Source organism: Lithobates pipiens, unplaced genomic scaffold (genome assembly GCF_037356315.1).
Source record: "Lithobates pipiens isolate NorthernLeopardFrog02 unplaced genomic scaffold, aLitPip1_a1.2 Scaffold_19, whole genome shotgun sequence".
Taxonomy (NCBI): Eukaryota; Metazoa; Chordata; class Amphibia; order Anura; family Ranidae; genus Lithobates; species Lithobates pipiens.
In genome coordinates, this window is record NW_027507764.1 from 88,996,430 (window position 1) to 89,015,782 (window position 19,353).

At 45.8% G+C, this 19,353-nt stretch overlaps 1 long non-coding RNA gene across 1 annotated transcript in view; it reads right to left on the reverse strand.

The window, feature by feature from the left end:
- Nucleotides 1-19,353, reverse strand: part of LOC143998208 (uncharacterized) — a 153,151-nt gene that overhangs the window by 92,288 nt on the left and 41,510 nt on the right. The window contains exon 2 of the long non-coding RNA XR_013277783.1: nucleotides 6,803-6,874. This is a non-coding gene — a long non-coding RNA (uncharacterized LOC143998208). The remainder of the gene's footprint in view (nucleotides 1-6,802; nucleotides 6,875-19,353) is intronic.

The following is a 19,353-nucleotide window of genomic DNA, read 5'->3' on the forward strand; positions in this document are numbered from 1 at the left end:
TGTGGGGCTGAAAGGAGAGTTCAGAGTCCAGGATAACACCTAGCACCCTGACATGTGGGGATGGGTGGAGGCACATGGGGGAGGAAATATTATAAGTTCGGTTTTGGACACGTTGAGTTTAAGGAAGTGTTGTGACATCCATACAGATATGTCTGTTAGGCCCCTTTCACACATGCGGATGATATGTCCGTATTTCATCCATCCGTTTGCGGATGAAATACGGGCATACATTCATCCCTATGGGATAGCGGGTGTCTGCGGATGAACATCCGCAGACACCCGATTTCCTCCGCCTCCGCAACAGTCCGATTCTGCAGACGGAGGAAAATCCTATTTTTCTATCCGTCTGCAGAGCGGATCGGACGATCCGTGCTCATCCGATCCCCATAGAGAAGAGCGGAGAGCTGACAGGGCGGTCCCTGCACAGTGTGCGGAGACCGCCCTGTCCACAGCCGGCTCAGCGGGGACAACGGAGCGATCCCCGCTGAGCGAGCGGATCATCATGGGGCGGATCATTACTGATCCGCCCCGTGTGAAAGAGGCCTTAGTAAGTTAGTGATGCGTGAGGAGACTGATGGAGTGAGTTGAGGGGTGGAGAGATAGATTTGAGTGTCGTCAGCGTAGAAATGATATTGAAAGCCGTGAGAGGCTATCAGCTGACCCAGGGAAGAGGTGTAGATTGAAAATAAAAGAGGTCCAAGAACAGAACCTTGGGGGGACTCCGACAGAGAAGGGAAGAGGAGTGGAGGAAGTAGAATTGTAAGTGACACTGAAGGTGCGTTGGGATAGATAGGATGAGAGCCACTGAAGACCACAGTCACGGAGACCAAGGGAGTAAAGTTTTTTGAGGAGGAGAGGGTGGTCAACCGTGTCAAAGGCAGCTGAAAGGTCCAGAAGTAGGAGTACCGAATAGTGTCTGTTGGATTTTGCAGTTAGTAGGTAATTTGTGAGTTTTAAAAGAGCAGTTTCTGTTGAGTGTTGAGGGCGAAATCCAGATTGAAGGGGATCAAGAAGGTTGTTTTCGATGAGGTAGTCAATCAGTTGGTTGTAAACCAGGCGCTCAAGGAGTTTAGAGGAAAATGGGAGCAAGGAGATAAGGCATAGTTTGTTAGGATTGGTAGGGTCCAAGGATGGCTTTTTAAGTATGGGGGTGACCAGTGCATGTTTTAGAGCATTGGGGAAAATGCCAGAGGTGAGGGAGAGATTGAAGATGTGGGTTAGAGAGTATAGTATAGAGTCAGATGGCGACCGTAGTGTTTGAGAGGGAATAGGATCCAGGGGGCAGGTGGTTAGGTGGGCGTTAGAAAGGAGTTTAGCAACTTCGTCTGTAGTAGCAGTTTTGAATAAGGGGAGTGTTGAGAGTACCTGGTATAGTGGGGTCTTAACTGGGGGAGATACCTGTAGAGTGGAGATTTCATCACGGATTGTATCAATCTTGTTTTTGCAGTGATTAGCAATCTCCTGGGCAGTGAGTGAGTCAGTGGGTGGAGGCGGCGGAGGACGGAGTACTGGACGAGAAGGTGTTAATAAGAGTTGTAAAGTAGGTCTACTTGGCAGTGTGGAGGAAAGAATAGTATTTTTGGAGGGCAGATTTGTATTGGTTGAAGTCTTTGAGAGACTTGATCTTGTGCCACAGACGCTCAAGAGCGAGACTACGTTTTTTGAGAATTCTAGTGTCATCTGTTTGCGAGGGTTGTAGGGGTTGAGGTCTGATTCTACGTGTAGTGATTGGAGCGAGCGAGGCCAGGGTGGAGGACAGGGTTTTACTATAGATGGAAGTGGCTTGGTTGGGGCAGGACAGGGGAGAGATTTTGTCATAGAGGTGGTCAGCAGAAGAATAGAGGAGAGATGGTTAGGCGATTGGAGGGAAAGGTGTTGGAAGACAGAGAGAGAGAGAAATTAATTAGGTGATGGTTGGAAAGAGGAGAAGGATTATTTGAGAAGTTGCATGGAGTGCAAAGGTAGGAGAATACAAGGTCAAGGGTGTTGCCATCAGAATGAGTAGAAGCCTGTACTCATTGCTTCAGGTCAAATGAAGAGATTAGACTAAGAAGTTTACAAGTAGCAGGAGTGTTTGTATTAGCAGGGATGTTGAAATCACCAAGAAGGATTGTGGGAATTTCTGAAGACAGAAAGTAGGGTAGCCAGGCAGAGAACTCATCAAGGAAAGTTGATAATGGTCCAGGGGGCCGGTAGATCACAGCAATTCTTAGGGAAGTAGGAGAGAATAGACGAATACAGTGAGCTTCAAATGATGAAAGGGAAAGAGATGGAGGGGAGTGAATAACCTGGAAGGTGCATTGGGGGGATAAATATTGGCTTGATTTGGATTTCTCTTCTGTTCACTTACTTTACATTTTATCAATTTATAAAAAATAAACTATTAACACTTATATTTCTGAACGCGTTCTTAATTTACAGCATTTTTTTCACACCTGCATAAACTTTTGCACAGTAGGGTATGTGAGAGCCAAGTACCTGGAAGACATATACTTTACTTAGCATCCATGCACCAAATATCAAAAATAGGGATGAGCCGAACACCCCCCCGGTTCAGTTTGTACCAGAACCTTCGAACGGACCTTAGAAGCCTATTAAAGTCTATGGGACTCGAACGTTTGAAATCAAAAGTGCTAATTTTAAAGGATAATATGCAAGATATGCAACAGACAACACCAGCAATAAGGGGTATATTCAGGTGTATACTGTGCTGGAGGCACACAACACCCACTTTAACTCCTGCAGATGCCTGTATTAGAGAACACCAGCAATAAAGGGTAGATACGGGTGTATACTGCGCTGGAGGCACACAACACCCACTAACTCCTGTAGATGGCTGTATTAGGCCCCTTTCACACTGGGGCGGTGCGGGCGTTGGCGGTAAAGTGCCGCTATTTTTAGCGGCGCTTTACCGTCGCTTTAGCGGTGGTATGCGGCCGCTAGCGGGGCAATTTTAACCCCGCTAACGGGCGAAAAAAGGGTTAAAACCACCGCAAAGCGCTGCTGCAGCTCCATTTCGCTGGCGGTATAGGCGCGCTGCCCCATTGATTTCAATGGGTAGGAGCGGTTTAGGAGCGGTAAATACACCGCTCCTTCACCGCTCCAAATATGCGGCTAGCAGGACTTTTTTCACCGTCCTGCTAGCGCACCGCTCCAGTGTGAAAGCCCTCCGGCTTTCACACTGGAGTGAAAGGGGTTGGTTTTTTCAGGCTCTACACAGGCGCTATTTTTAGCGCTGTAGCGCCTGAAAACCACCCCAGTGTGAAAGGGGCCTTAGAGAGCAACAGCAATAAAGGGTAGATACAGGTGTATACTGCGCTGGAGGCACACAACACCCACTAACTCCTGCAGATGACTGAGAAAAGAACACACTGTCGCTGCCTATCTAGCTCTTTCCCTGCACGCCAACACACTACACAAGGCCGCCCCGCTGGTGGCCTTATATAGTGTGGGGCGTGTACTAAACCCCCTGAGCTATAATTATGGCTCTCCTTGCTGCCGGCACTGTGATTGGCCAAGCATGCGGCGTCACAGTGTATGCTTGGCCAATCATTAGCCAGCAATGCACTGCGATAGCGTAGTGCATTGTGGACTGTTCGTGCCACACGAATTTGTTGCGAACGGTCCACAAAGTTCTGAATTCACCGAACAGATGAATGGCCAATGTTCGAGTCGAAACATGTGTTCTAATCGAACTCATCCCTAATCAAAAACTTACTGTATCTGATGGTGGATCCACTTTATGTAGCCCAGACACGGTAGATGATGGCCATGTTTGGCTTGATTTGGGTGGCATTCTCTGCTTAGGCCAAAATTCAACCAATCTTGCAAGCTAAGGCACAACTCTGAAATTCTACATTATTTTCTGCCATACGGGTGGAGTGCACCTGCGTGTCTTTTAAAGCAGTAGTTCTCAACCTTTATTGAGACCAGGACCTGATAAATTCTTCCAAAACCTTCTATATAAAAAAGAAAAAAAAAAGTTTATACTCGCACAATAAAAGTATTGGAATACCAAATATGTATTTAAATGCTGGAAAGCTCTGGACAGGGCTGAGTGTCACTGTGTGGGGATGGGGATTCTGGAGGGGGCTAGGGGACTCTGCAACAGACTTGGTAGCCTTGTAGAGTATGAGATTTTTGGATGGAGCTGGGGGAAACTGTAGGGGCTGGGGTCTCTGGAGGAAGCTGGGGTCAGTTCAGGGGCACTATGGGAAACAGGATGGTTTGTGTGGGTTGGGGGATGCGCCATAGGAGGTTGGAGGGCACTATAACACTACAGGAGGTTCAGGGCCACTATGGGGGCTGAAGGCTCTGTAGCAAGTCAGGGTGCCCTGCAAGGGGCTGGGTGTCACTCTGGGAGGGTGGGGGGTACCATGGACCTGGAGTGCTAAGAGGGCCTGGGGGTACTGCAGTCCCCTATGGGAGGTATGGTGGCCCAATAGGAGCTGGGAGGCACAGTGGAAGGTTGGGAAATCTGCAGCTGACTGGGAGCCTGGGAGGAGGGGGGGGCACTACCTGATGATTGAGAACCACTGTTCCAAAGCAAATTGACAACCTATCATACCTAGAAACATAAGTGGAAGGTCTATTGATCCAAATGAAAATGGTGACCATTTAATATTTGTGGCACTGTCGGATAGCACCAACTGTTCTGCATTGGACAGGATGTAAAAAGCCTTGTCAAATCACAAAACGATGTCATCCTATGGCACCCTTGTCCTGTACCCTCTCTAATCCAAAGACTTTGAAGCAGGATTCTATTTAAAAAAAAACACACAAACAAAACAGCAGCTTAACAGACTACCTTCTTGGACCCTTAAAGTGTAACTGCAACCTCGGTACAGGTGTGATTGGTAGCAGTGTGATTTTAACCACTTAAAGACCAGGTTGGCTCTCCTAGATGAAAAGCCGCCTTTGTATGTCAGCCACTAGAGGGCATGCGCGCCTGCGGCTGGACGCCAAAGCATGTGCGCGGCCACCTGCAATTGCTCCTGAGAGACAGAACAGGGATCTGTCAATATAAACAGATAGATCTTTGTTCTGTCAGGGGAGGAGAGACAGATCTGCTATTCCAAGTGATCAGGAACAGCAATCTGTCTCCTCCTCCAGTCACTACACTGCCCCCCCCACAGTTAGAAACGCTTCCCTAGGGAACACTTAACCCCTTGATCGCCCCCTAGTGTTAACCTCTTCCTAGTGTATACGCTTCTTGTGATTTTTTTATTTTTTTTAACCAAAAATATGTAGAAGAATACATATTGGCTTAAATTGATAAAGAAATTAGTTTGTAACGTTTTTTATTGGATATTTATTATAGCAAAAAGTAAAAATGATTGGGTTTTTTCCAAAATTGTCTTTTTTGTTTATAGCGCATCAAAAATGCAGAGGTGGTCAAATACCAGCAAAAGAAAGCTCTATTTATGGGAAAAATTGACATAAATTTTGTTTGGGTACAGCATCACATGACCACGCAATTGTGAGTTAAAGTGACGCAGTGCTGTATCGCAAAAAATGGCCTGGTCATTAAGGGGCAAATCCTTCCGATCTCTAATTGTAGAGCTGCGCGATTAATCGTTAAGAATTGAAATTGTGATCTTTTTCCCTTCCTGATCTTCAAAACAGCATGTCATGATTCTTTCTAACAAGGGCAGAGAGTTCTCACAGCTGGAAGAAAAAAAATCCAGACAGCCTGCCAAGTTTTATCACAACACAAATAAGTAGAAACAAAGTATCTTTTCCTTCTTTTATCAAAGGAAAGAACTCCGTAAATGAGGGAAGTTTAACCGTTTAAAGACCAAACCTTTTCTGACATTTATTGCTTACAAGTAAAATCATTATTTTCTGCTAGAAAATTACTTGGAACACCCAAACATGATATATATATATATATATATATATATATATATATATATATATATTTTTTTTTTTAGCAGAGACCCTAGAGAATAAAATGGTGGTTGTTGCAATATTTTATGTCACTCCGGATTTGCGCAGTGGTTGTTCAAACGCAATTTTTTCCTAAAAAATTACACGTTAATGAATTAACAAAAAACTAAACAATAAAGTTAGCCCGATTTTTTTGTACAATGTGAAAGAAGATGTTATACCACGAGAACCATGAGAGAATAGTGATCTTTAGTCTAAGCAAAAAAAAAAAATGTGATTCTCATTTTAGCCAGAATCGTGCAGCTCTACTTAAGTGGTTAAAATGTCTGGGAATATTCTTACTTTTTTTAACACTTTTTTGTAAGTATTTTTTTATACATATTTTTCTGTAAAAAGGGTGGTGCTTATTATTGTGGGATACTGACAAGCTAGACAACCCTATGAAATCTGGACGGACGGAGACCGTGACCTGGAAATATGGACTGATGGGAAGAGAGATAGGAGATAGAAGAGACAGTAACCATGTTATATGTATACATATAACTTTTGTTAACACTATACATTTACCATTTTATTGTTATATATGTGTATATTAATACATTTATTTTTTTAAAACAATTTACAATTTTCTTTCACAAATTCCATAAAATTCCAGGTATTTACATACACAGGCTACAATTCTACATCATGCAATACTTGATCATATCTGAACGATGTGTAGTCAACACAAAAAGTACAAGAGCTTTTTTGGGGGAAGTTAGTGTGTTTTTGGCCCCAATGGAGTACCTGAAAAAATTGTGTTTTTTACACCTAGCAACCGTCTTCCTCTTCTAGTAACAAGCTTTCCATTAGCTTAAACAAAATGAGAGTCTGATAATACTGCAATGCAAAAAAAATCACATGAAATGCTCACCCTTCAATGTGAATCCTGGCTTTAAAAGAATTTGGAAGTTTGTAGATATCTGTGTTGCGCTACTGCCATCTGCTGGAAAAATAGGGTCTTTTTAATCAGCAATTTCAAGGAATTTGAGAAAACCAAGCTCAACAAAAATGACAGCCACCCTAATTTACAACCAGCTTTTAGAGTAATGCCCAGTATACACACTACAAGAAATTCGTATGAACGATCTTCTGGTTTTCCTCGATGTTTCACAGCAGGTCAAAACCGAGGATGTTACTAATTGTACGAAAATTCTTGAATGAAAAAAGGCTTTTCTTTTGAAGTTTATTGTTTCATGCGCAGTCTTTCGTATCTGATTTTTCTCGTACGATAACTATACAAAGGAAACGAAAATCATTGGTTCTGTTCACATATAGGAAAAAAAATTGGAGTTTGTGCCTTTGGAAATGTTTTTTGAAAGCCTGAAATGGATGTGGAAAGTTGTGTACACACAATACAAAAATTGAACGATCGTGCCTTGTACGGAAATTTTCTTCCAATGTTCCCATAGTGTGTACTCCACTTAAGCAGCACATGGAGGGGCTTTGCACAGAGTATTTCCCAGCACACTTACCAACTAGCTAGAAAAAGAGAACAAAGAACGAATTACTCAATAAAAAATATTGGTAATTGCCCACGGGAATTTTTGGGGGTTCATAAAAAAAAATTCTTAAAAAATGTTTTATGGTAAACAACACAATATGGCCCCTTTCACACGATAAGCTCGCTCGAATCTGCCTGTCTGTTTTTCAGGTGGATCCGAGCGGGCCACCCATTGACTCCTATGGGCAGGTGGATGTCAGCGGAGATGTGTCTGCTGACACCCGTCTGCCATCCGATCTGCAAAACACAGATGTGTAGTGATATGTTCAGCCATCCGTCTGGCAGATCAGATTGGATGAGATCTGATGAAAACAGACATGCTGTCCGTTTTCGTCTGATCTCCCCACAGAAATCAGTGGGGCTCTGACAGGCTCCTCCCTACTCCATGAGCAGAGACGGACCTGTCATCTGCCGCTCAGCGGAGATCAACAGGGCGATCTCCTGCTGGGCTGGCGGACTCCGGTGAGCAGATTCGCCCCGTGTGAAAGGGGCCTAAAATATCTTCCCAGTTTAAAACAAAAAACAAATTTACTATGAACAGTTCATAGTCTGTTTTCAAACTTACGACTCCACAAAGTATCAATTAAATCCAGAAATAAAGGTGTATCATAAATCTCTACATGTTTTGTGAATACTGATTTACTTAAAGCGGTAGTAAACCTGCTGAAAAATGTTCAGACCTGTAAGGGAAAAGGCATAATGAACTAGTATGCACCTCATACTAGCTCATTATGAAATACTTACCTTAGAAGGAGGCCCCGACATCTCGCCCGATACACGCAGAGGAAGCTGCCATGTTCCCTCGGTGTGTCTTCTGCATATCGCGGCTCTGGCGATGTGAGTGGCCGGAGCAGCGATATCGTCACTCCCGCGCATGCGCGGGAGGTTTCTTTCTGGCAGGGTCTGGTGTCTGCCGGGCTTCCAGCCGAGAATCCCCTGTGCGCATGAGCCGCTGCAGTCAGCAGCTCATTGAGAGGGGAATATCTCCTAAACCATACAGGTTTAGGAGATATTTTTTTACCTAAAGGTAAGCCTTATTATAGGCTTATCTGTAGGTAAAAGTAAAAAAAAAAAGACTATACAACTGCTTTAATCAGGAGTAGATACTACTGACATGCTATCTACAGATTAACCCAAATCTATACACCCCCTGACCCTCCCTCCACCATCTACAACATGACCCAAATCTATACACCACCCCCCCAGACCTTCCCTTCACCATCTACAACATGATCCAAATCTATACATCCCCAACCCCAGACCCTCCCTCCACCATCTACAACATGACACAAATCTATACACCCCCGAGACATTCCCTCCAACATCTACAACAAGATCCAAATCTATACACCCCCCCCCACCCTCCCTCCACCACCTACAACATGACCCAAATCTATACACCCCCCCCCCCCCCCAGACCCTCCCTCCACCATCTACAACATGACCCAAATCTATACACCCCTGAGACATTCCCTCCTACATCTACAACATGACCCAAATCTACACCCCCCCCCCCCCAGACCTTCCCTCCATCTACAACATGACACAAGTCTATACACCCCCCCCCCCCCCCCCCCCACACACACACACACACACACACACACACACACCTTCCCTCCACCATCTATAACATGACCCAAATCTATACACCCCCCCCCCCCCCCACACACACACACACCTTCCCTCCACCATCTACAACATGACCCAAATCTATAAACCCCCCGAGACCTTCCCTTCAACATCTACAACATGATCCAAATCTATATAACCCCTCCAGACCCTCCCTCCACCATCTACAACATGTCCCGAGACTACAGTGCCTTGCGAAAGTATTCGGCCCACTTGAACTTTTCAACCTTTTGCCACATTTCAGGCTTCAAACATAAAGATATAAAATTTTTATTTTTTGTGACGAATCACCAACAAGTGGGACACAATTGTGAAGTGGAACGAAATCTATTGGATTTTTGAAACTTTTTTAACTAATAAAAAAATGAAAAGTGGGGCGTGCAAAATTATTCGGCCCCCTTGTGTTAATACTTTGTAGAGACACCTTTTGCTGCGATTACAGCTGCAAGTCGCTTGGGGTATGTCTCTATCAGTTTTGCACGTCGAGAGACTGAAATTCTTGCCCATTCTTCCTTGCAAAACAGCTCGAGCTCAGTGAGGTTGGATGGAGAGCGTTTGTGAACAGCAGTTTTCAGCTCTTTCCACGGATTCTCGATTGGATTCAGGTCTGGACTTTGACTTGGCCATTCTAACACCTGGATACGTTTATTTGTGAACCATTCCTTTGTAGATTTTGCTGTATGTTTGGGATCATTGTCTTGTTGGAAGATAAATCTCCGTCCCAGTTTCAGGTCTTTTGCAGACTCCAACAGGTTTTCATCCAGAATGGTCCTGTATTTGGCTGCATCCATCTTCCCCTCAATTTTAACCATCTTCCCTGTCCCTGCTGAAGAAAAGCAGGCCCAAACCATGATGCTGCCACCACCATGTTTGACAGTGGGGATGGTGTGTTGAGGGTGATGAGCTGTGTTGCTTTTACGCCAAACATATCGTTTTGCATTGTGGGCAAAAAGTTCGATTTTGGTTTCATCTGACCAGAGCACCTTCTTCCACATGTTTGGTGTGTCTCCCAGGTGGCTTGTGGCAAACTTTAGACGAGACTTTTTATGGATATCTTTGAGAAATGGCTTTCTTCTTGCCACTCTTCCATAAAGGCCAGATTTGTGCAGTGTACGACTGATGTTGTCCTATGGACAGACTCTCCCACCTCATCTGTAGTTCTCTCCAGTCCATCCATCACGGGCCTCTTGGCTGCATCTCTGATCAGTCTTCTTGTCTGAGCTGAAAGTTTAGAGGGACGTCCAGGTCTTGGTAGATTTGCAGTGGTCTGATACTCCTTCCATTTCAAAATGATCGCTTGCACTGTGATCCTTGGGATGTTTAAAGCTTGGGAAATCTTTTTGTATCCAAATCCGGCTTTAAACTTCTCCACAACAGTATTACGGACCTGCCTGGTGTGTTCCTTGGTCTTCATGATGCTCTCTGCGCTTTCAACAGAACCCTGAGACTATCACAGTGCAGGTGCATTTATACAGAGACTTGATTACACACAGGTGGATTCTATTTATCACCATCAGTCATTTAGGACAACATTGGATCATTCAGAGATCCTCGCTGAACTTCTGGAGTGAGTTTGCTGCACTGAAAGTAAAGGGGCCGAATAATTTTGCACGCACCACTTTTCAGTTTTTTATTTGCTAAAAAAGTTTAAAATATCCAATAGATTTCGTTCCACTTCACAATTGTGTCCCACTTGTTGGTGATTCTTCACAAAAAATTAAAATTTTATATCTTTATGTTTGAAGCCTGAAATGTGGCAAAAGGTTGAAATGTTCAAGGGGGCCGAATACTTTCGCAAGGCACTGTATACACCCCCAGACGTTCCCTGCACCATCTACAAATTGACCCAAATCTATACACCTCCCAGACCCTACCTCCACCATCTGCAACATGATCCAAATACTGCATATGGCCTATGGACTGACTTTTTGACATGGTGGGAACCTCTCTTCTCTTCAAATACTCTATATACACCCACCAGACCCTCCCTCCATCATCTACCAATGCCCCAAATCTATACACCCCCCAAACCTTCCCTCCAATATCTACAACATGACCCAAATCTATATACACCCCAGAACTTTCCTCTACCATTTAAAACATGATCCATATCTATATATCCCCCAGCTCTTCCCTCCACCATCCAAACTACAATATAATCCAAATCTTTACACCCCCCCCCCCCCCCCGACCAGTGGAGGCTCGTCCATAGGGGTTTCTGGGGCATCGCCCCACCAGGTTTGTTGCAGGAAAAAAAAAATAGAAAAAAAAGTAAACAAATAAAAATAAAAAAATATATTTTTTTATTATTATTATTAAATTTTTATATAATAAACTATAGTGATTTTTTCTTTGGAGTTTCTCTGTAGCTGTGCTGCTGTTCCTACTTGCTAGGTAGATTCGAAAAAAAAAGTCTAATCTGCCTAGCAACAGGACGTCCGACCGAAAAATCATTAAAAAGTTGTACTGAGCCCTCCTTGGGGGGTGCCAAGATCTTCCCTGCCTACTTGGCTTGATGCCCAGCAATGTCATTCCCCCCTCTCTCCCCCCCCCCTCCCCCTGCAAGTCGCACTCTGACATATGGTCTCTCCCGCTCTCAGAAGTGGGTGTTGACTGAGGGTCAGTCAGAGTTTGGTCAGCCAAAGAGAAACTTTTGCCTCCCTCTCCTATTGGTTACTGTTAAATCAAGTTATTTTTCTGTTGTGGGCGGTGGAGTTCCTTTGGTCACGATATTGGCGTATGGTTATAGCAGTGTCATAGCAGGGGTTTCAGGCTTTTGAAGGTGGGCATGGTCAGAATTGTCTGTGGAGAATGATGGGTTTGGCCCATCTTTGGTATGGGTACCTTCCTGTAGATGTTACCTCAGTATGGCGATATCGGTATTGGGGCTATATCGGGTGGTAATGTGGTAACTTATTGGCTTAGAGTCAGTGTAATTGTGTCTGGGAGGCCGTGGCAAGGAACTTGGTGCTTGATACAGCTGATTCGGTAGACCAAGCTTGCCTCCAAATACCTGGATTTAAGAGAGTCGGTATTATACATTTAGTAGGTAAATTTTATCTTTCATGGAATGTAATAAAATATATATTTGATGAACTGTGTTTTGTTAATAAAAAGGCTGCTATGGCCATTTAAAATCCATTTTAAGGCGGTCGTATCTTATTTACCTAAGGTGGGTAAGGTGGGAAGTATGGTTTGGTCTTAGCAGCCAAAAAATCAGCAATACATCAGTCTTATATTGTGCTGTTCCTGCACTGTTTTAAACACATACCGTATTTATCGGCATATAACACGCACTTTTTTCCCCCTAAAATCAGGGGGGATCGGGGGTACGTGTTATATGCAGATACCCCGCTGTTTCTAAGACTTTATTCCGTTCTCGGAAAGCCAAAAGCCGCCGAGAACGGCCGAGTGTGGCCGAAAATAGCCGAGAACGGCCGAAGATAGCCGAGAACGGCCGAAAATACCCGGAAGGCACCATTTTTAAATGGAAAACACACAGACAATGCTGAAAACACACAGACAACGCTGACAAGGCTAAATGGATGGCTGCAAATGACACTGACAAGGCTAAATGGATGGCTGCAAATGACACTGACAAGGCTGCATTGATGGGCATTTAAATGTAAGGTTTTTTTTCCTTAAACTTTCCTCCTAAAAGTTTTTTTCTTTTAAATTCCCTCCTAAACTTGCGGTGCGTGTTTTACTGGTTTACGCCAATAAATACGGTATCTGCTTTAGAGTGATATAGCCTACCATGCCCTGTTACCTCCAGTTTATTGCTACAAATGAATTATTCTGCCCTTGTGCTTGGTAAAATCTTATGTAGCCGGACATACTATAGCTTTAGGAAAGTAAAAATGTAGGCAATACCTTTCTTGTGACTAACCTAATTTATTTAGGGGGCAATATTTCAAAAGCACTTACTTTCCTTCTTCGGGCCTTAGCTACAGTAAACCCTGCATTCATCGTTTTCTGCTGCTCTTGGTCTTCTATGTGATTTCCCATGTTTCTGATCCCCTTCTGTTCTAGCAACAAATAACCTACCTTTGTATACACACAATAAGTACTATATGTAGGTTCATTAACACATTCTTGGCTTACAATGCTTTACTTTATTCCTGACAGCAACCAGTCCCTGCTGTAGTTTATATAAAAGCTACTGCTACAGCAATCTTATTATTTGGCTCGTGTGGGCTTAGTGCCCAGTACAGGTCCCTGCATTATATACCTACAGTAATCTCTGCATTAAGGTTGTTGAATATAATCGTAGCATCGTGATTCGGAGGTTTGCGATGCTGCACCGATGATGTGAGTTGGCCGAATCGATTGTTGATGACGTCATCCGTCGCTCGGTGCAGTGCTCTACCTTTCAGGGAGAAACACAAAGGCAGAGCCTGCATAGTAGCTAAAGCCCCCTCCCCTTCACTGGAGAAGAAAGTCAACTGATGAGCTGGCAGCCAGCACAGTGCGGGGGGGGGGGGGGGCTCAAGGAGACCCGACATGAGAAGAGGCTTCACTGGAGGCACCAGAAGGGTGAAAACAAACTGAGCATCATGGAGGAGGGAGAATGGAATGTCACTGAGAGGAGGTAAGTGCCAGTGTCACTGATCCCATTCCTTCACTACTATCACCCTGATCACACCATCCTTCTGCCTCTGATCCCACCATCCGTCTGCCTCTAATCCCATCCATTCCCTCTGCCACTGATCCCACCAACCCTCTGCCTGATCCCATCCATCCCTCTGCCACTGATCCCACCACCCCTCTGCCTGATCCCATCCATCCCTCTGCCACTGATCCCACCATACCTCTGCCTGATCCCAGCCATCCCTCTGCCTCTACCCCTCTCCCTGATCCCAGCCACCCCTCTGCCTCTGATCCCACCCCCCCTCTGCCTCATCCCAGCCATTCCTCTGCCTCTGATCCCACCCCCCCTCTGCCTCATCCCAGCCATTCCTCTGCCTCTGATCCCACCCCCCCTCTGCCTCATCCCAGCCATTCCTCTGCCACTGATTCCACCATCCCCCTGCCACTGATCCCACCACCCCTCTGCCACTGATCCCATCTATCCCTCTGCCACTGATCCCATCTATCCCTCTGCCACTGATCCCATCTATCCCTCTGCCACTGATCACATCTATCCCTCTGCTACTGATCACATCTATCCCTCTGCCACTGATCCCAGCCATCCCTCTGCCACTGATCCCAGCCATCCCTCTGCCACTGATCCCAGCCATCCCTCTGCCACTGATCCCAGCCATCCCTCTGCCACTGATCCCAGCCATCCCTCTGCCACTGATCCAAGCCACCCCTCTGCCTGATCCCATCCATCCCTCTGCCACTGATCCCACCATACCTCTGCCTGATCCCAGCCATCCCTCTGCCTCTACCCCTCTGCCTGATCCCAGCCACCCCTCTGTCTCTGATCCCACCCCCCCTCTGCCTCATCCCAGCCATTCCTCTGCCTCTGATCCCACCCCCCCTCTGCCTCATCCCAGCCATTCCTCTGCCACTGATTACACCACCCCCCTGCCACTGATCCCACCACCCCTCTGCCACTGATCCCATCTATCTCTCTGCCACTGATCCCATCTATCCCTCTGCCACTGATCCCATCTATCCCTCTGCTACTGATCCCACCACCCCTCTGACTCATCCCATCTATCCCTCTGCTACTGATCACATCTATCCCTCTGCCACTGATCCCAGCCATCCCTCTGCCACTGATCCCAGCCATCCCTCTGCCACTGATCCAAGCCACCCCTCTGCCACTGATCCAAGCCACCCCTCTGCCACTGATCCAAGCCACCCCTCTGCCACTGATCCAAGCCACCCCTCTGCCACTGATCCCATCATCCGTCTGCCTGATCCCACCATCCGTCTGCCTGATCCCATCATCCGTCTGCCTGATCCCACCATCCGTCTGCCTGATCCCACCATCCGTCTGCCTGATCCCAGCCATCCCTCTGCCAGATTCCAGCCATCCACCCCTCTGCCTTATGCCAGCTATATCTCTGCTACTGATCCCACCACCCCCTGCCTGATCCCATTCTTCCCTCTGCCTCTGATCCCAGCCATTCCTCTGCCACTGAATCCAGCCATCCCTCTGCCTCTGAACCCAATCACCCTTCTGCCACTGATCCCAGCCGTCCCTCTGCCACTGATCCCAGCCCTCCCTCTGCCACTGATCCCAGCCCTCCCTCTGCCACTGATCCCAGCCATCCACCCCTCTGCCTTATGCCAGCTATCTCTCTGCTACTGATCCCACCACCCCCTGCCTGATCCCATTCTTCCCTCTGCCTCTGATCCCAGCCATTCCTCTGTCACTGAATCCAGCCATCCCTCTGCCTCTGAACCCAATCATCCTTCTGCCACTGATCCCAGCCGTCCCCCTGCCACTGATCCCAGCCCTCCCCCTGCCTCTGAATCCAGCCCCTCCCCCTGCCTCTGAATCCAGCCCCTCCCCCTGCCTCTGAATCCAGCCCTCCCCCTGCCTCTGAATCCAGCCCTCCCCCTGAATCCAGCCCTCCCGCTGAATCCAGCCCTCCCCCTGCCTCTGAATCCAGCCCTCCCCCTGCCTCTGAATCCAGCCCTCCCCCAGCCTCTGAATCCAGCCCTCCCCCAGCCTCTGAATCCAGCCCTCCCCCAGCCTCTGAATCCAGCCCTCCCCCAGCCTCTGATCCCAGCCCTCCCCCAGCCTCTGATCCCAGCCATCCCTCTGCCTCTGATCCCAGCCATCCCTCTGCCTCTGATCCCAGCCATCCCTCTGCCTCTGATCCCAGCCATCCCTCTGCCTCTGATCCCAGCCATCCCTCTGCCTCTGATCCCAGCCATCCCTCTGCCTCTGATCCCAGCCATCCCTCTGCCTCTGATCCCAGCCATCCCTCTGCCTCTGATCCCAGCCATCCCTCTGCCTCTGATCCCAGCCATCCCTCTGCCTCTGATCCCAGCCATCCCTCTGCCTCTGATGCCAGCCATCCCTCTGCCTCTGATGCCAGCCATCCCTCTGCCTCTGATGCCAGCCATCCCTCTGCCTCTGATGCCAGCCATCCCTCTGCCTCTGATGCCAGCCATCCCTCTGCCTCTGATGCCAGCCATCCCTCTGCCTCTGATCCCAACTATCCCTCTACCTCTGATCCCAACTATCCCTCTGCCTCTGATGTAGAAAAGATGTAGCTGGATAGCCGCACTCCGAATTATTCAACTTTATTTCAAAAATCATAGCATCTAGGCTGGTAAACAGACTGACTGCACAGCAGCTGACATGTTTCACACCGAACACGGTGCTTAGTCATAGCTAATGAGCAAAATATACATACAGAGCTATATACACACACACACAAGCAATTAGACAAATGAATAAAATACGTGTATGACAAGATAGCAATTAAGGAAACACCTGTGAACATCCAAAGTCTGAAGATTAACATTTAGGCCGGGTTCACACTGCTGCGATGCGGGAACGCCGCAAATCCGCTGCGTTTTCCCGCATCACATTACTCCTGCCGGCAGTTCACACTGCCTTATGCGAACGGCTGGGAGTGTCAATGATATGTTAATGACACCCCCACATCCATCCGCATATCGCAGTGCGATCTGCCGACTCGCACAGGAATCGGATCGCATGGTGTGAACACCCATGCGATCCGATTCTGTTGCGGACCAAAAAAAGGGTCCCGTGCGAGTTTGCTGCGGGAGCGATGCGAATTCAGCCATACTATCTGTATGGCTGTACTCGCATCGCTACGGAGATCGGATGTGATTTGCACTGCAGTGCGGTGCGAATCACATCCGGATCTCCCCCCGCAGCAGTGTGAACCCGGCCTTAAATGGATGAAAGGAAAAAGCCTTTTTCACCTAAAACACCATAATCAAGCTGACATGTTGAAAGCATACTTAATGGTAATAAATGAATGACACGATAAATCTTATCCTTAGGTGAAGAGGTATAGGTGTAACCTAAAGAAATAAAAAATGACGTAAATGAAGTAAAAACATTTTTCATTTTGTATGTAAAAAAAATATTATATATTTTCACACGCATTGGCAGACACACAAAAAAAAGAGAGAAAGAAACAAACTCTCAATGTGTGTGCATGCCGATGCATGGGGCTCATTGAATGTCAAAACCACCAGAGAAAAAAATATTCCCTAAAAATATTCCCTAAAAAAGACACATCCCAAAAAAGGTTTCATAATAGAAAGATTGCAAATATCTCATTATTGGATGTGTCTACTTAGGTCTTCTCCTATGATACAATACATAGATATCAAAAATAAAAGTAAATATAGGAATAGACCAAATAAACGATCGATATCGAATGTTCTAAAACCAAGGGCAAGTTCAATGTGAATATCATTATACCAACAGGTATAAGGAGCTGATACAAAAACCCTGTTGATTGATCACACACCCAATATAATATATCAGCTGTGTGATCATCAAACGAATGACAAACATGTCTAATAGGATATTAATTAACATAAAAAATACTGATATTCATAATCACTGCAGAGAAAAATGCTGCTATATATGCATACAGCCCTATTCAATCGAATAATTGGCCTGTCCTCAATGTAAAGCAATTATAATAAATGGAAAATAGTGAATAAACTCTGGCAGAAACATAATAAAATGAGCCCAGCAGAACCAGGTGAAAAAACCTGTCAGCACCAGACCGACAACCAATGAAATGGGAGCCATACACATTAGCTTAGTAAATACTGGGCAATCAATATGTGGAAAATTCACTCATAAAAGAATGAAATGTCCCACTCAAAGTTAAGGCCCATAGGCTGCCTCGTATGGAGATGGAATATCCAATAAACCTCCCTTTTGCATAACAGACTAAACCTATCACCCCCTCTTTTAGATAAAGTGACTTTTTCCACCCCCTGAATGCGTAAGCCACTGACATCCTTATCATGGCAAAGATTCCAATGCTTTGCCACATTAGTGGGGTGTTTTTTGGAAATGTCATAGAGGTGGTCATATAATCTGTCTCTCAGTCTTCGTGTTGTGCGTCCAACATACTGTATGCGACATTGTTCACAGGTAACCACGTAAACAACAAATTTAGTGTTACAGTTAATGAAGGCCATGGCTTTAAAATCCCTATTTAGAGACCTAGAAAGGATGGTATCGCTTCGTAAAATGTGGGGGCAACATGGACAATTATTGCCCCCACATCGAAACAATCCCTTAAACTGTAACCAATTGGGGCGTTGAATGCTACTCGAATAGAGGCTGGGGGACAACATGCCACCAATAGTTGGGGCCCTGCGGGAGACTGATCTAATACCCTTAGATAGAATTTGAGCATAGACAGGATCGTTGTAGAGAATAGGTAAATATTTCTCCACGATCCCTTTAATTTTACTAAACTCGAAACTATAAGGTGTGGAGAATTTTTATGGATTTGTCAGATACCCGCCTTCTCCCATCTCCATTCTTGACCTTATCACGAAGGAGATGACATCTATCCGTATTAAGGGCTATATTGAACGCCCTATCAAGTACAGGGGCTGAATAACCTCTTTGTATGAAACGCTTTTTCATAGCAGAGGCTTCTTTCAAAATAGAGGATTCATCACTACATACCCGTTTTAACCTCAAAAACTGGCCCACAGGGATGCCCTTAATAGTATGCCTTGGATGGCCTTAATCAGCCCTTAACAAGGAATTACCAGCAGAAGGCTTCCTGAAAAGTTTGGAGGAAATAGATTCCCCATCACCCATCAGAACAACATCCAGAAATGCAATTTGCTTAGGGTCCATAACACCTGTAAATTTAAGATTGAGGGTGTTGTCATTAGGATACAGAAGCCATTCATCTAATTCACCAACACTCCTGGTGCACACAAAGATTAAGTCGTCTATATAGCGACGGAAAAACTTAATCTCAGAACGATGGGGACAACCAGCGCCGAAAATGCGGGACCTCTCCCACCAACCCATGTACAAATTAGCAAGGGAGGGGGAGAATTTAGCGCCCATCGAGGCCCCGCACTTCTGGAGATAGTAGTCCCCATCGAACATAAAAAAATTGTGAGTTAATAAATACTCTAAACAACATAAAACAAACTCTTGGTGCACCAAGGAGTGTTGGCTATGATGTCCAAGAAAAAAAGGCTACGGCCTGAATCCCTAGAGAGTGGGGGATAGATGAATAAAGGCTAGCCACATCACAAGTAATCCACACAAAATCCAAATCCCATTTAATAGGTTGAATATCAGACAAAAGCTGCTTAGTATCTCTCAAAAAAACAGGTAAATCAGAAACCAGTGG